This window comes from Loxodonta africana, chromosome 24 (assembly GCF_030014295.1).
Source record: "Loxodonta africana isolate mLoxAfr1 chromosome 24, mLoxAfr1.hap2, whole genome shotgun sequence".
In the NCBI taxonomy this organism is placed as follows: Eukaryota; Metazoa; Chordata; class Mammalia; order Proboscidea; family Elephantidae; genus Loxodonta; species Loxodonta africana.
The window spans coordinates 43893655-43907753 of record NC_087365.1 but is presented as its reverse complement, the minus strand read 5'-3'; the positions used below and the strand labels follow the sequence as shown (position 1 = coordinate 43907753).

Sequence of the window (14099 nt, the reverse complement as noted above, 5' to 3'; positions counted from 1 at the left end):
CCAGCGAACTGGGACAAGATAGAGCCACTCGAAGTAGGAGACAAACTGCTGTGTGCAATCCTAGCAAGGCTTTGGGCTAGAGATGGCTGGTATAGAGAATGGGATTTAGAAGGAGGGACAAAAATTAGGGGATCCACTGAAGGTCCGGTTGTATAATCGCTACGCCAGTCAGCTGATTCCCTCCCCCACCAGTACCCAGAGGACCTGGAAACCCTGCAAAACTCCAGGCAAAAGACAGGAGGACTCTTTAAATAAACTGAAGAACTGCTTGGGATGATCTAGAGATCTAGGGCTTCTAGAAAGAGACCTCACATTCTAACATCTGAAGGGACCTCAGTCTAACAGCTGGCTCCTGCTCGCATGCCCTAAAGCAAAGAGTACCCTTCTCTGTGCACGAAGAGCCCCTAGCAGCTTCCCAAGCAGGGGAGAGGCCTATGGGGCAAACGCACAACCAATTCCACAGGAAGCCAAGATTACCACCTAAAACAATCAGCATGAACCTTTCATTATTGATTATAAATGGCCAAAAAAGTATCACAGGGCATTTGAGGAAAACCAACAATATGACAAAGGCTAAAATAAGGAGAAAATGGACTCTATAAGAGAAAAGAAAATTCAGAGAAATGAGAAGCTTAAAAAAAAATCTTATGTCTCCAGAAAGATTCTGAAGATACTAGGTCCATAAAACATAAAAAGAATAAACTGACAATAAAGGACTCCTGGAGCATAGTGGACCAGTGGTTAAACACTTGGCTGCCAACCAAAAGGTCAGCAGTTTGAACCCACCAGTCACTCTGTAGAAGAAAGATGTGGTAATCTGCTTCCTTAAAGATTACAGCCTTGAGAGAAAAGGAGGAGGGGTCAAGATGGCGGAATAGCCAGATGCTTCCTGCAAACCCTCTTACAACAAAGACCCAAAAAAATAAAGTGAAAAGATTATATTTATGACAAGCTAGGAGCCGTGAGGAAACCCTGGTGGTCTAGTGGTTAAGTGCTACGGCTGCTAACCAAAGGGTCGGCAGTTCAAATCTGCCAGGTGCTCCTTGGAAACTCTATTGGGTAGTTCTACTCTGTCCTATAGGGTTGCTATGAGTCGGAATTGACTCAGCACTGGGTTTGGTTTTTTGGTTTTTTAGGAGCCCTGAACATCAAAGGCAATGTTAGAAAACGGACAGAGCTGCAGAGGGAAGGGGAGACAGGTTCAGAAACAAATGGAGAGGAGTTGGCAGACCTGAATTGCCAGGATTCCTGAGGCATCGTTCCCAGGAGTGGCTGCAGCAGGCTGGTAGTAGCAGTCGGCAGCAGTTTCCTCGGGAGAAGGAGACAGCCGCACAGCCTACTCATACCTCTAGAGCTAGAGAAGAACGTGGCTCTCCGCAAATCTAAGTACTTGCGTACATTTTACCACGCCCCCTCCCCCGCCCCCAAGCCATCTTCAGTGGCTGTTGATATCCCCGGGCCTGAGACAGGCCCTGTTGAGCGCCTGGAGCCATCCTCCCCACCTTAGAGAAGGAATAAATTTGCAACTGGGCAGAAAGATAATCGGCCAGCTCCACTAACCTGGGGAGCTCAGGACGGAAGTGGCTCCTGTCCAGGCATAAGCAGTCCATGGACGTTGAATACCTTTCCTCCCTGTATGGACCTATGTGGGCCTATTTCCCGAGAATAGGCACTTGCTGGCAGACTACAATTGTTTCAGCTGTGCGGTAGAGAGGTGGGTGTTTGATGTTTGACACTGCTTTGCCTATTAAACAGAGTTCTTGCCTACCCACATCAGGTGCCTAAGGACTGGTGGCTCCACTCAGGTCACCCAGCCACCCATGACGGGGTCCAAGGATAAGTGGGTGCCAAGGAAACACTGGGGTGCCTACGGTCCCTCTGCAGAACCCACCCACCTGTACACTCTAGGGAAGAGGCATGTGCTTTCCTCAGAGACACTTGGGGGACTTTTCTCAGCCCCCTGCCTTGTTCAGAGTGTGACCTCTGCTGCAACCAGATACTGGTACCTACGCCAATCGCCCCTGCCCCTTTAAGACTGTAGGACAGAGCCTGTACCACGCACTTGATGATCAGCTACCTGGACACCTGAGCTGAATTCATACAAGAAAATTGAATAGACTCCTAGACTGATGTACCTGATAACACCTCTAGCCATCTGGGGACAGGACATCAGAGAGGCAAAGGCGAAAATAATCAAGCTAGCTCACTCAAGCAACCCATTTGGGCATATCAAAACAAAACAAAGAAGCTAGGGTACAGTAAGCAAACATAAAATAAGTTAATACAATAATTTATAGATGGCTTGGAGACAACAGTCAATATCAAGTCACATAAAGAAACAGACCATGATCGCCTCAACCAGCTCTCAAAACAAAGAATCAATGGATCTTCTGGATGAAGATGCCTTCCTGGGATTGCTGAATGCAGAATTCAAAAGAGTAATATACAGAACTCTTCAAGACATCAGGAACAAAATTAGGAAGGTCAGGCAATACACAGAACAAGACAAGGAACACACAGATAAAGCAGTTGAAGAAATTAAAAAGGTTATTCAAGAACATAATGAAAAATTTAATAAACTGCAAGAATCCATACAGAGACAGCAATCAGAAATTCAGAAGATTAACAATAAAATTACAGAAGTAGACAACTCAACAGAAAGTCACAGGAGCAGAATTGAGCAAGTGGAAGGCAGAATTGGTGAACTTGAAGACAAGGCACTTGGCACCAATATATTTGAAGAAAAATCAGGTAAAAGAATTTAAAAAAACGAAGAAACCTTAAGAATCATGTGGGACTCTATCAAGAGAAATAATCTATGAGTGACTGGAGTACTAGAACAGGGAAGGATAACAGAAAATACAGAGAGAATTGCTGAAGATTTGTTGGCAGAAAACTTACCTGATATTGTGAAAGATGAGAAGATATCGATTCAAGATGCTCATCAAACTCCACATAAGGTAGATTTTGAAAGAAAGTCACCGAGACATATTACAATCAAACTTGCCAAAACCAAAGATAAAGAGAATTTTAAGAGCAGCTAGGGATAAATGAAAAGTCACCTAGAAAGGAGAGTCAATAAGAATAAGCGCGGACTACTCCGCAGAAACCACGCAGGCAAGAAGGCAATGGGGTGACACATAAAGTACTGAAGGAAAAAAATTGCCAGCCAAGAATCATATATCCAGCAAACCTGTCTCTCAAATACAAAGGTGAAATTAGGACATTTCCAGATAAACAGAAGTTTAGAGAATTCATAAAAACCAAACCAAACCAAAACTACAAGAAACACTAAAGGGAGTTCTTTGGTTGGAAAATCAATATCAGGTATCAACCCCAGACTAGAACGCTGGGCAGAGCAATCAGATGTCAACCCAGACAGGGAAATCACAAAAATAAATCAAGATAAAAAAGTACTCAAAACAGGGAAACAGCAATGTTATTATGTAAAAGAAGGCAACATTAAAACAATAAAGAGAAGCTAAGAACTGTAGTCATAGGTCCTTCATATGGAGAGGAAGACAGGGCAATACGAAGACGGCTCCACAATAATAGCAGGAGACTTCAACATACCACTTTCGGTGACGGACAGGACATCCAGAAAGAAGTTCAATAACGGAAGACCTAAATGCCACAACCAACCAACTTGACCTTACAGACATACACAGAACACTCCACCCAACAGCAGTCAAGTCAAGAAAAGAATACTTTCTTTTCTACTGTGCATGGAGCATTCTCTAGAATAGATCACATATTAGGTCATAAAGCAAGCCTTAGCAGAATCCAAAACATTGAAACATTACAAAGCATCTTCTCTGACCATAAGGCCATAAAAGTAGAAATCAGTAACAGAAAAAGCAGAGAAAAAAAAATCAAACACTTGGAAACTGAACAATTCCCTGCTCAAAAGAGACTGGGCTATAGAAGACATTAAGTATGGAATGAAGAGTTTCACAGAATCCAATGAGAATGAAAACACTTCCTATCAGTACCTTTGGGACACGGCAAAATCAGTGCATAGAAGTCAATTTATATCAATAAATGCACACATACAAAAAGAAAAAAGGGCCAAAATCAAAGAATTATCCCTACAACTCGAACAAATAGAAAGAGAGCAACAAAAGAAACCCGCAGGCACCAGAAGAAAATAACAAAAATTAGAGCACAATTAAATGAAATAGAAAACAGAAAAACAATTGCATTAACAAGACCAAAAGCTGGTTCTTTGAAAAAATTAACAAAATTGATAAATCATTGGCCAGACTGACTAAAGAAAAACAGGAGAGGAAGCAAATAAGAAACGAGATAGGTGATATTACAACAGACCTAACTGAAATTAAAAGAATCCTATCAGATTACTATGAAAAGTTGTACTGTAACAAATTTGAAAACCTAGAAAAAATGGATGAATTCCTAGAAACACACTACCTACCTAAACTAACACAAACAGAGGTAGAACAACTAAACAGACCCATAACAAAAGAAGAGATTGAAAACGTAATCAAAAAACTCCCAACAAAAAAAAAGCCTTGGCCGGGACAGCTTCACTGCAGAGTTCCACCAAACTTTCAGAGAAGAGTTAACACCACCACAACTAAAAGTATTTCAGGGCATAGAAAAGGATGGAATACTGTCATTCTATGAAGCCAGCATATCCCTGATACCCAAACCAGGTAAAGACACCACAAAAAAAAGAAAATTACAGACCTATACGCCTCATGAGCTTAGATGCAAAAATCCTCAACAAAATTCTAGCCAATAGAATTCAACAACATATCAAAAAAATAATTCACCATGAACAAGTGGGATTCATACCAGGTACGCAGGGATGGTTCAACATTAGAAAAACAATTAATATAATCCATCATATAAATAAAACAAAAGACAAGAATCACATAATTTTATCAATTGATGCAGAAAAGGCATTTGACAAAGTTCAGCACCCATTCATGATAAAAACTCTCAGCAAAATAGGAATAGAAGGAAAATTCCTCAACATAATAAACGGCATTTATACAAAGCCAACAGCCAACATCACCCTAAATGGAGAGAGTCTGAAAGCATTCCCCTTGAGATCGGGAACCAGACAAGGATGCCGTTTATCACCACTCTTATTCAACATTGTGCTGGAAGTCCTAGCCAGAGCAATTAGGCTAGATAAAGAAATAAAGGGCACCCAGATTGGCAAGGAAGAAGTAAAAGTATCTCTATTTGCCGATGACATGATCTTATACACAGAAAACCCTAAGGAATCCTCCAGAAAACTACTGAAACTAATGGAAGAGCTCAGCAGAGTATCAGGATACAAAATAAACATACAAAAATCAGTTGGATTCCTCTACACCAACAAAAAAAGCTTCAAAGAGGAAATCACCAAATCAATACCATTTACAGTAGCCACCAAGAAGATAAAATACTTAGGAATAAATCTTACCAGAGATGTAAAAGACTTATACAAAGAAAACTACAAAACACTATTGCAAGAAACCAAAAGAGACCTACAAAAGTGGAAAAACATACGTTGCTCGTGGATAGGAAGACTTAACATTGTAAAAATGTCTACTCTACCAAAAGCGATCTATAGATACAATGCAATTCTGATCCAAATTCCAACAGCATTTTTTAATGAGATGGAGAAACAAATCACCAACTTCACAATGGAAGGGAAAGAGGCCCCGGTTAAGTAAAGCATTACTGAAAAAGAAGAAGAAAGTGGGAGGCCTCACTCTACCTGATTTTAGAACCTATTATACTGCCACAGTAGTCAAAACAGCCTAGTACTGGTACGACAACAGATACAAAGACCAATGGAACAGACTTGAGAATCCAGACATAAATCCATCCGCATATGAGCAGGTGATATTTGACAAAGGCCCCAAGTCAGTTAAATGGGGAAAAAACAGTCTTTTTAACAAATGGTGCTGGCATAACTGGATATCCATCTGCAAAAAAATGAAACAAGACCCATACCTCACGCCATGCACAAAAATGAACCCAAAATGGATCAAAGACCTAAATATAAAATCTAAAATGATAAAGATCATGGAAGAAAAAATAGGAACAACATTAGGACCCCTAATACATGGCACAGACAGTATACAAAACATTACTAACAATGCAAAAGAGAAACTAGATAACTGGGAGCTCCTAAAAATCAAATACCTATGCTCTTCCAAAGACTTCACCAAAAGAGTAAAAAGATTACCTAAAGACTGGGAAAAAGTTTTCAGCTATGACATTTCTGATCAGCCCCTGATCTGTAAAATCTACATGATACTGCAAAAACTCAACAACAAAAAGACAAATGACCCAATTAAAAAATGGGCAAAAGATAATGAATAGACACTTCACTAAAGAAGACATTCAGGTAGCTAACATATACATGAGGAAATGCTCATGATCATTAGCCATTAGAGAAATGCAAATCAGAACTACAAAGAGAAACCATTTCACTGCAACAACAAAAAAATATATATATATATATTTAAGGCTGGCATTAATCCAAAAAACAAAATAATAAATGTTGGAGACGCTGTGGAGAGAATGGAACACTTATACACTGCTCGTGGGAACGTCAAATAGTACAACCACTTTGGAAATAGCTTCGGCACTTCCTTAAAAAGCTAGATATAGAACTACCATACAATTCAGCAATTCCACTCCTTGGAATATATCCTAGAGAAATAAGAGCCTTTACACGAACAGATATATGCACACCCATGTTCACTGCAGCACTGTTTACAATAGCAAAAAAGATGGAAGCAACCAAGGTGCCCATCAATGAGTGAATGGGTAAATGAATTACGGTATATTCACACAATAGAATACTATGCATCGATGAAGAACAATGATGAATCCATGAAACATTTGATAACATGGAGGAATCTGGAAGGCATTATGCTGAGTGAAATTAGTTGCAAAAGGAAAAATATTGTATAAGACCACTATTATAAGAACTCAAGAAATAGTTTAAACAAAGAACATATTCTTTGATGGTTATAAGAGGGGGGAGGGAAGGAGGGAGGGAGAGGAGTATTCACTAATTAGATAGTAGATAAGAACTATTTTAGGTGAAGGGCAAGACAACACACAATACAGGAGAGGTCAGCACAACTGGACTAAACCAAAAGCAGTTTCCTGAATAAGCTGAATGCTTTGAAGGCCAGCGTAGCAGGGGTGGGGGTTTGGGGATCATGGTTTCAGGGGACATCTAAGTCAACTGGCATAATAAAAACTATTAAGAAAACATTCTGCATCCCACTTTGGAGAGTGGCATCTGGGGTCTTAAAGGCTAGCAAGCACCCATCAAAGATGCATCAATTGGTCTCAATCCACCTGGAGCAAAGGAGAATGAAGAACACTAAAGACACAAGGTAATTATGAGCCCAAGAGACAGAAAGGGCCACATAAACCCAAGACTATATCAGCCTGAGACCAGAAGAACTAGATGGTGCCCGGCTATAACCGATGACTGCCCTCAAAGGGAACACGACAGAGAACCCCTGCAGGAGAGCAGTGGGATGCAGACTTCAAATTCTCGTAAAAAGACCACTTAATGGTCTGACTGAGACTAGAAGGACCCCAGTGGTCATGGTCCTCATACCTTCCACTAGCCCAAGACAGGAACCATTCCCAAAACCAACTCTTCAGACAGGGATTCGACTGGACAATAGGACAGAAAATGATACTGGTAAAGAACGAATTTCTTGGATCAAGTAGATGCATGAGGCTATGTTGGCATCTCCTGTCTGGAGGGGAGATGAGAGGGCAGAGGGGGTCAGAAGCTGGCCAAATGGACATGAAAAGAGAGAGTGGAAGGAAGGAGTGTGCTGTCTCATTAGGGCAAGAGCAATTAGGAGTATAGAGCAAGGTGCATATAAATTTTTGTATGAGATAGATACTGACTTGATTTGTAAACTTTCACTTAAAGCACAATAAAAAAAAAAAAAAAGGATTACAGCCTTGGAAACCCTATGGCAGAGTTCTACTCTGTCCTGTAGGTTTGCTATGAGTCAGGATCAACTCCACAGGAACGGGTTTGATTTTTTTTTTAATTAACAATATGAATATTGAAATTAAAAATTCAGTGGAAGGACCAGAATATAAGGAAATCTTTCAAAATAGGGAAAATATAATCACTGGATTAAAAAAAAAAAAGAACTTATTATAGAACAACAATTCAGGAAGTCCATGGTCAAAGTAAACAGAAATTCCAGAAAAATAACAAGAAAAAAAGAACTGGTTAATAGAAAATTACCTAAAAATCATGAGAAAAATTTTCCCAGAGCTGAAGAAAGATATGAATCTTCAAACCGAAAACCCCGGAAAGTGCTGAACGAGATTAAAGAGACCATACCTAGACACAGCCTCCTGACCTTTCATAATTCCAAAGGAAAAACATCTTAAAAGTTGCCGAAGGGACAAACAGACTGCTTCAAAAGAAAAGAATCAGACTGGTATCTGACTTCTTATCAGCAATACTGGGTCCCTGATACAACTGGGCCATGCTTCTCAGGGAAAAGTTCTGAAGGACGATTTCAAACCTAGAATTCTACACTCAGCTACACAAAATAGACAGTTTTCGGACACGCAAGAACTTAAAACACTATTTTGCTTTCACTGTTCTCTCAATGAACTACTGAGGAATATGCTTCCCCTAAATGAGAGCTTGAGGAGCCCTGGTGGCACTTGGCTGCCACCAGCCACTCCATGTGAGAAAGATGTGGCAGTCTGCTCCAGTAAAGATTACAGCATTGAAAATCCTGGGGGGCAGTTCTACTCTGTGCTATAGGGTCGCTATGAGTCAGAATTGACCCGACAGCAATGGGTAAATAAGTTCTTAACTAAGAAAGAAGTAGGATATAAAAAAACAGGGATCCAACGAGAGAGGAGAAAGGGATGCCAAGGATGACGATGAAGGCAGCTCCAGGCTCTCAGCTGAACCGCTGGCCTAGAGAACACTGGTCTGATAGAGCAGGAAGGTAAAAGGCTCCAGGAAAACGGAGCTGCCAGAGGGACTCCCTGATAGGATTTACCAGAAGTGTATTGAAAGTCTACTGGAAAGTATGGAAACACTTAGCAATAGGAACAAGGAAAATTAAGCATATTAAAGAACAAGCTGTTATCAAGTCCAGGGAAAACAGAATCAGACAGAAAGGAAAAATAATTAGAATATTACTTGGCTCAGCAGGGAACAATACTTACATTGTCACAACATTGTAAAACACTAAATCCTGGTTTAACCAAACATTGTGATATTGGGAGAAAAGGGAAAGCAAACGGGTATAAACGGGTCTGTGGTGCTTATACAAAAGCTAACGCCTCACATGCCATTCTAGAAAGTCAATGGTTAACATCTAAAGCTGATGAACCAAGAAAGAGCAGTATAGTAATGTGTAGCCCCTGCTTGGATTTCTCTCCATATAGCTACATAATATGCTTACAAAAAAAATCTATGAGATGGAGATCTTTGCTATTAAGATTACTGTTAATTATTTTATGTGTAACAATGGTAGTGTTATTAGAAAAAAGGTCATTTGTCTCTTAGAGATACATACATACAAACTGATGCCTTATTGATGAAATGATAGCATTTACTCCAAAATAATCCAGTAGCAGGGGATAAAAATGGCTACAGACAATCTATGAACCAAGGCTGGCCATGGGCTGATGATTCCTTAAGCTGGGTAATGGGTGGTACACGAGTGTTTACTGTATTGTTCTCTCTAGGTCTGTGTATGTTTGAAAATTTCCCCACTAAAAACAGTTTTAGACAGAGAGCTATATAAGCATATTACTTAGATATATGGAGAGAAAATACGAGAACAAACAGCTAATGCAATCAAAGGTATTAATCTTAGGGATCAGGACAGGAGGGAGAGTAAAGAAAGGGTGGGGGCAGAGGACAGCTGTTTTTATTATAAGTTTTTAATAATACTTGACCTTAAAAGTTAAAAATAAAGCTATGTGTCATTTTGACAAAAACAAAATTAATTAAAAAAAAAAAAGAAACGGAGGTAATATTATTTAGAGAAATGGAGGTGACCACCAGAAGTGCTGAAAGTAAAAAATGAAATGGTTGCCTCAAGGTGAGTGATATGCAGGAAACTGATACCTTTCTGTATCTGCAGGTTTAAAAAAAAATCAGGTTCATGCCTTAATTTGATTTTTTAAAATGTTAGCTATTATTATTAGCTATTGCTATCTGCTTTTAGCAGGGCCTTCTGCTAATCTCAACATCTATAAGCTAAATCTGTTTCCCCAGGTGAAGAATCCTAAATCAGCCTGTGTGAATAATATCACATGAAATGTACTATCGTTGTCACTTAACTTCGGCCTACCATTTGTCTACCCACCATTACATATTTCTAAATAGCATGTGTTATATCTAATCCTTATAGCACTTCTGCAAGGTAGGTATCTGCATTCCCATTTTACAGATGAAAAAACTGAGGCTGAGAGAGAGAACAGAAGGCCCAGCTCCAATAACCACGCTCTTCCCTGTACCTCACCTCTCATTTACATCCCACTAGTTTTTAGTTCAGTATAGTCCAGAAGGTACTTTGACATACATTTTCTCATCAACCTCGTGAAACAGAAAAGAGACAATTATCCTCACTTGACAGATAAGAAAACTATAGCCAAGAAAAGTTACGTAACTGCCCAAGAACCCAGGTCTCCTGATCGTTGATCTAGTATTCTTTTATTCCCCTTATGCATTCCCCCTCAATTCCAAGAAGCCAATTTCTTCATAACCTTTTCATGAGCATTTGACATAAAGAGTCACTGTAAGTGAATGCAGCTGAAGCAGGAATTTAAAAAGAGGGAGACTTATTTTTTCCAGAGGAAATATAGTAATAAGGCGTGGCATGTCCTCAGCTGCTCTAATGTCAGCATTTTGCTTGAGTCCTCAAAGGGGCTCCTGAAATGTCAGCTGCCTGCCCTCATAGCACACAGCAGAGCAACTGCTGGCACAGGCAGCTTGCAGCAATTTCAACAACCAGCACCACTTTTCTTGGCTCCAAAATAAAGAAATGAGCCGTGCATGTGTCTGCCCTGAGAAAAGAACAGCTATGCCTCCTAAACCTACTTTAGAGTCAACAGCCATGTGGCCCCAGGGCTTTTTATAGTTGCCAGGAGCCTTAGATTGGTGCTATTCTAAGGCAAGTTCGTAAAATCGTACAACAGGCTGGGTAGAGGTGGGAACCAAAGGGGTTGGTGAATGTCTGACCTAGGTCATCTCAAGCCCTGGAGAGCTAACCGCCCTGCCTCACAGAGGAGCAACCCAAAAGTTCAGCACAAGGACCAGAAGCCTGGTATTTAAGATGCTGCTCCCCAGCCTGTTCTGGCATCTGAACAATGGCCAAGCAGCAGGCAGGGGGAAGAGGCTGTTTACTTAAGTTCAAACTATTTATAGCAGCAGCAATCTGCACATATTTGGATGACAAATCTCTGGGTTTCAAGTGCTTTGCTTCTGGACAATTTCACCAAACACATTCATTCCCTCCCCACACTATCCCGGGCCCCCCCGTTGTCCTCAGGATATTCTGTTAATGTTGCTGAGTTTTAAAAGATGATGAAAAGAAAAAACAATTTTAGAATGGGTGACTTTCAATCCATTCCTCAGAGTTTGAACTACATAGTATCATTTTAAGACTTGAATTGTAGAGATTAAACTCTAGTACATGTCTGTGTATTCTATAAAAATATACAACTGTGCAGTAAATGAACAAAGCACTACCTAAATAAGATCTGTAATTCAACATGTACTATAGCGTTCTCGGAATGCTGGTAGCATAGTGTTTAAGAGCTCGGCTGCTAACCAAAAGGTTGGCAGTTCGAATTTACCAGCCACTCCTTGGAAATCCTATGGGGCAGTTCTACTCTGTCCTATAAGGCGGCTATGAGATTGCTATGAGTCGGAATCAACTGGACAGCAACGGGCTTTTTTGTTTGTTTGTTTTTACATCATTGTAAAGATCCCTAGCCACTCAAGACATAGAAAGAAAATATTTGTTATGGCACAGGAGGATGTAGGACGATAAAAGGCTTTCCATAATGGTACCATGAACAATATGCAATCATATACACATTGCAAACAAATAAAAGAGGTCTCATTACCCACTGATCTGGGGTGAAGAAGCTGTACGGTCCGGGGCTCAGTAATGCCCCCTTTCCCCACTGCACGCCGCACAGAAGAAGGGTTTGACTGGAGCAAAAAGATGCGCACCTTCTACACAGTTTTAACTCACAGAAGGTGTTATACACCCTTGCCAACGAATTGGCTTGAAAAATCGGCCTACTTCAAAACGCTGCCTTGTTTTTACAGCAAAAGCAATGCTGGTCAGTATCTACTCCGAGCCAGGCATGCTGAATTCCAACAGGAGCGAAAGTGGCTGTTAGTCAACATGCCTGTTGAATAAAATGTCCGAGGCTTCCAGTTCTATCAGACAATGCAGGCAAGACCAAGCAGAGAAAAAAAAGCCAGTAGGAGAGGAGAAAGGTTTCTAGAATAAGGGGGTGATGCTGGGCAACTAATTTTTTTTTTTTTAATTTTTATTGTGCTTTAAGTGAAAATTTACAAATCAAGTCAGTCTCTCATGCAAAAATTTATATACACCTTGCTATGTACTTTTTTTTTTTTTTTTATGTACTCCTAGTTGCTCTCCCCCTAATGAGACAGCACACTACTTCTCTCCATCCTGTATTTCCATGACCATTCAGCCAACTTCTGTCCCCTTCTGCCTTCTCATCTTCCCTCCAGACAACTGGGCAATTAATTTAGGGAGGACAAGCAAAAGGGATCCCTCAAAAAGACTGGAAGACAGGAAGGAATAATAATTAGAATGTTACTTGGCTCAGCTGGGAACAGTATTTACATTGTCATAACACTGTAAAAACCCTGAATCCTGATTTAACCAAAAATTGTGATATTTTCTTATCTTTTCCCCATTAAAGAATCTTATTAGAAGACCAGCTGAAAGGTCCCTAGGATCAGCCTTTGATAATCCCACCTTTTATAATTAGGAGAAAAGAGCTGATGAGGGTAAAGAAAAGAGACATCGCTATAGACAGTTAGAGGAAATACAAATTATTTTAGACATTTTTTTGTAGGTTCACTTGTCAATACTAGATTGACCAAAAGTTTTAATGCATATAGTCTTGGATCCCACGATTCTACTTCTAGGAATTTAAAGGATATCCTTGTCATTCAGATTTAGCCACAATGTCACCTCTTCAGGACTTCCCAACCTACCCAACCTACGATAACTAGCATCTACCAGCTCTATATCACTCTCTTTTTTTCTTTTATTTTTAGTTGATTCCAATTGATAGCCACCTCTAGGACAGAGTAGAACTACCCCATAGTGTTTCCAAAGCTGTAATCTTTTTTTTTTTAATTGTACTTTAGATGAAGGTTTACAGAACAAACTAGTTTCTCATTAAACAATTAGTACATATTGTTTTGTGACATTGGTTACCAACCCCATGACATGTCAACACTCTCCTTCTTGACCTTGGGTTCTTCTCTATTACCAGCTTTCCTGTCCCTTCCTGCCTTCTAGTCCTTGTCCCTGGGCTGGTGTGCCCCTTTAGTCTTATTTTGTTTTCTGGGCCTGTCTAATTTTTGGCTGAAGGGTGAACCTCAGCAATGACTTCATTACTGAGCTAAAGAGGTGTTCGGGGGCCATACTCTCGGGGTTTCTTCAGCCTCTGTCAGGCCAGTAAGTCTGGTCTTTTTTTGTGAGTTAAAATTTTGTTCTATATTTTTCTCCAGCTCTGTCTGGGACCCTCTAATGTACATCACTTTTTTAAAACTGTCTGCACAGCACTACTATTTTTCTTGCTCAGTAATGTTTACTGTCTTTTACCATCCCCCTGCTCCCCACTAGAATGTCAGTTCCATGAGAGTGTGGACCTGGTCTGTCTTGTATACCTACTATTCCTATATGCTGGCCACCAGCCAGGGACAGTACATTATATCATCTCATTTAATTCTCACAGCCACATAAGGTGGTTTCTAGTGTCATCCTGTTTTTCCAAAGAACAAACTGAGGCACAGTTTAAGCCTAGTGAATGGCCAGCAAGTGGCAGTTGGA

General features: G+C 40.2%; 1 protein-coding gene across 2 annotated transcripts in view; it reads right to left on the bottom strand.

Moving 5' to 3' along the window:
* Positions 1–14099, bottom strand: part of PKIG (cAMP-dependent protein kinase inhibitor gamma) — a 114454-nt gene that overhangs the window by 62017 nt on the left and 38338 nt on the right. The window lies entirely within an intron of this gene.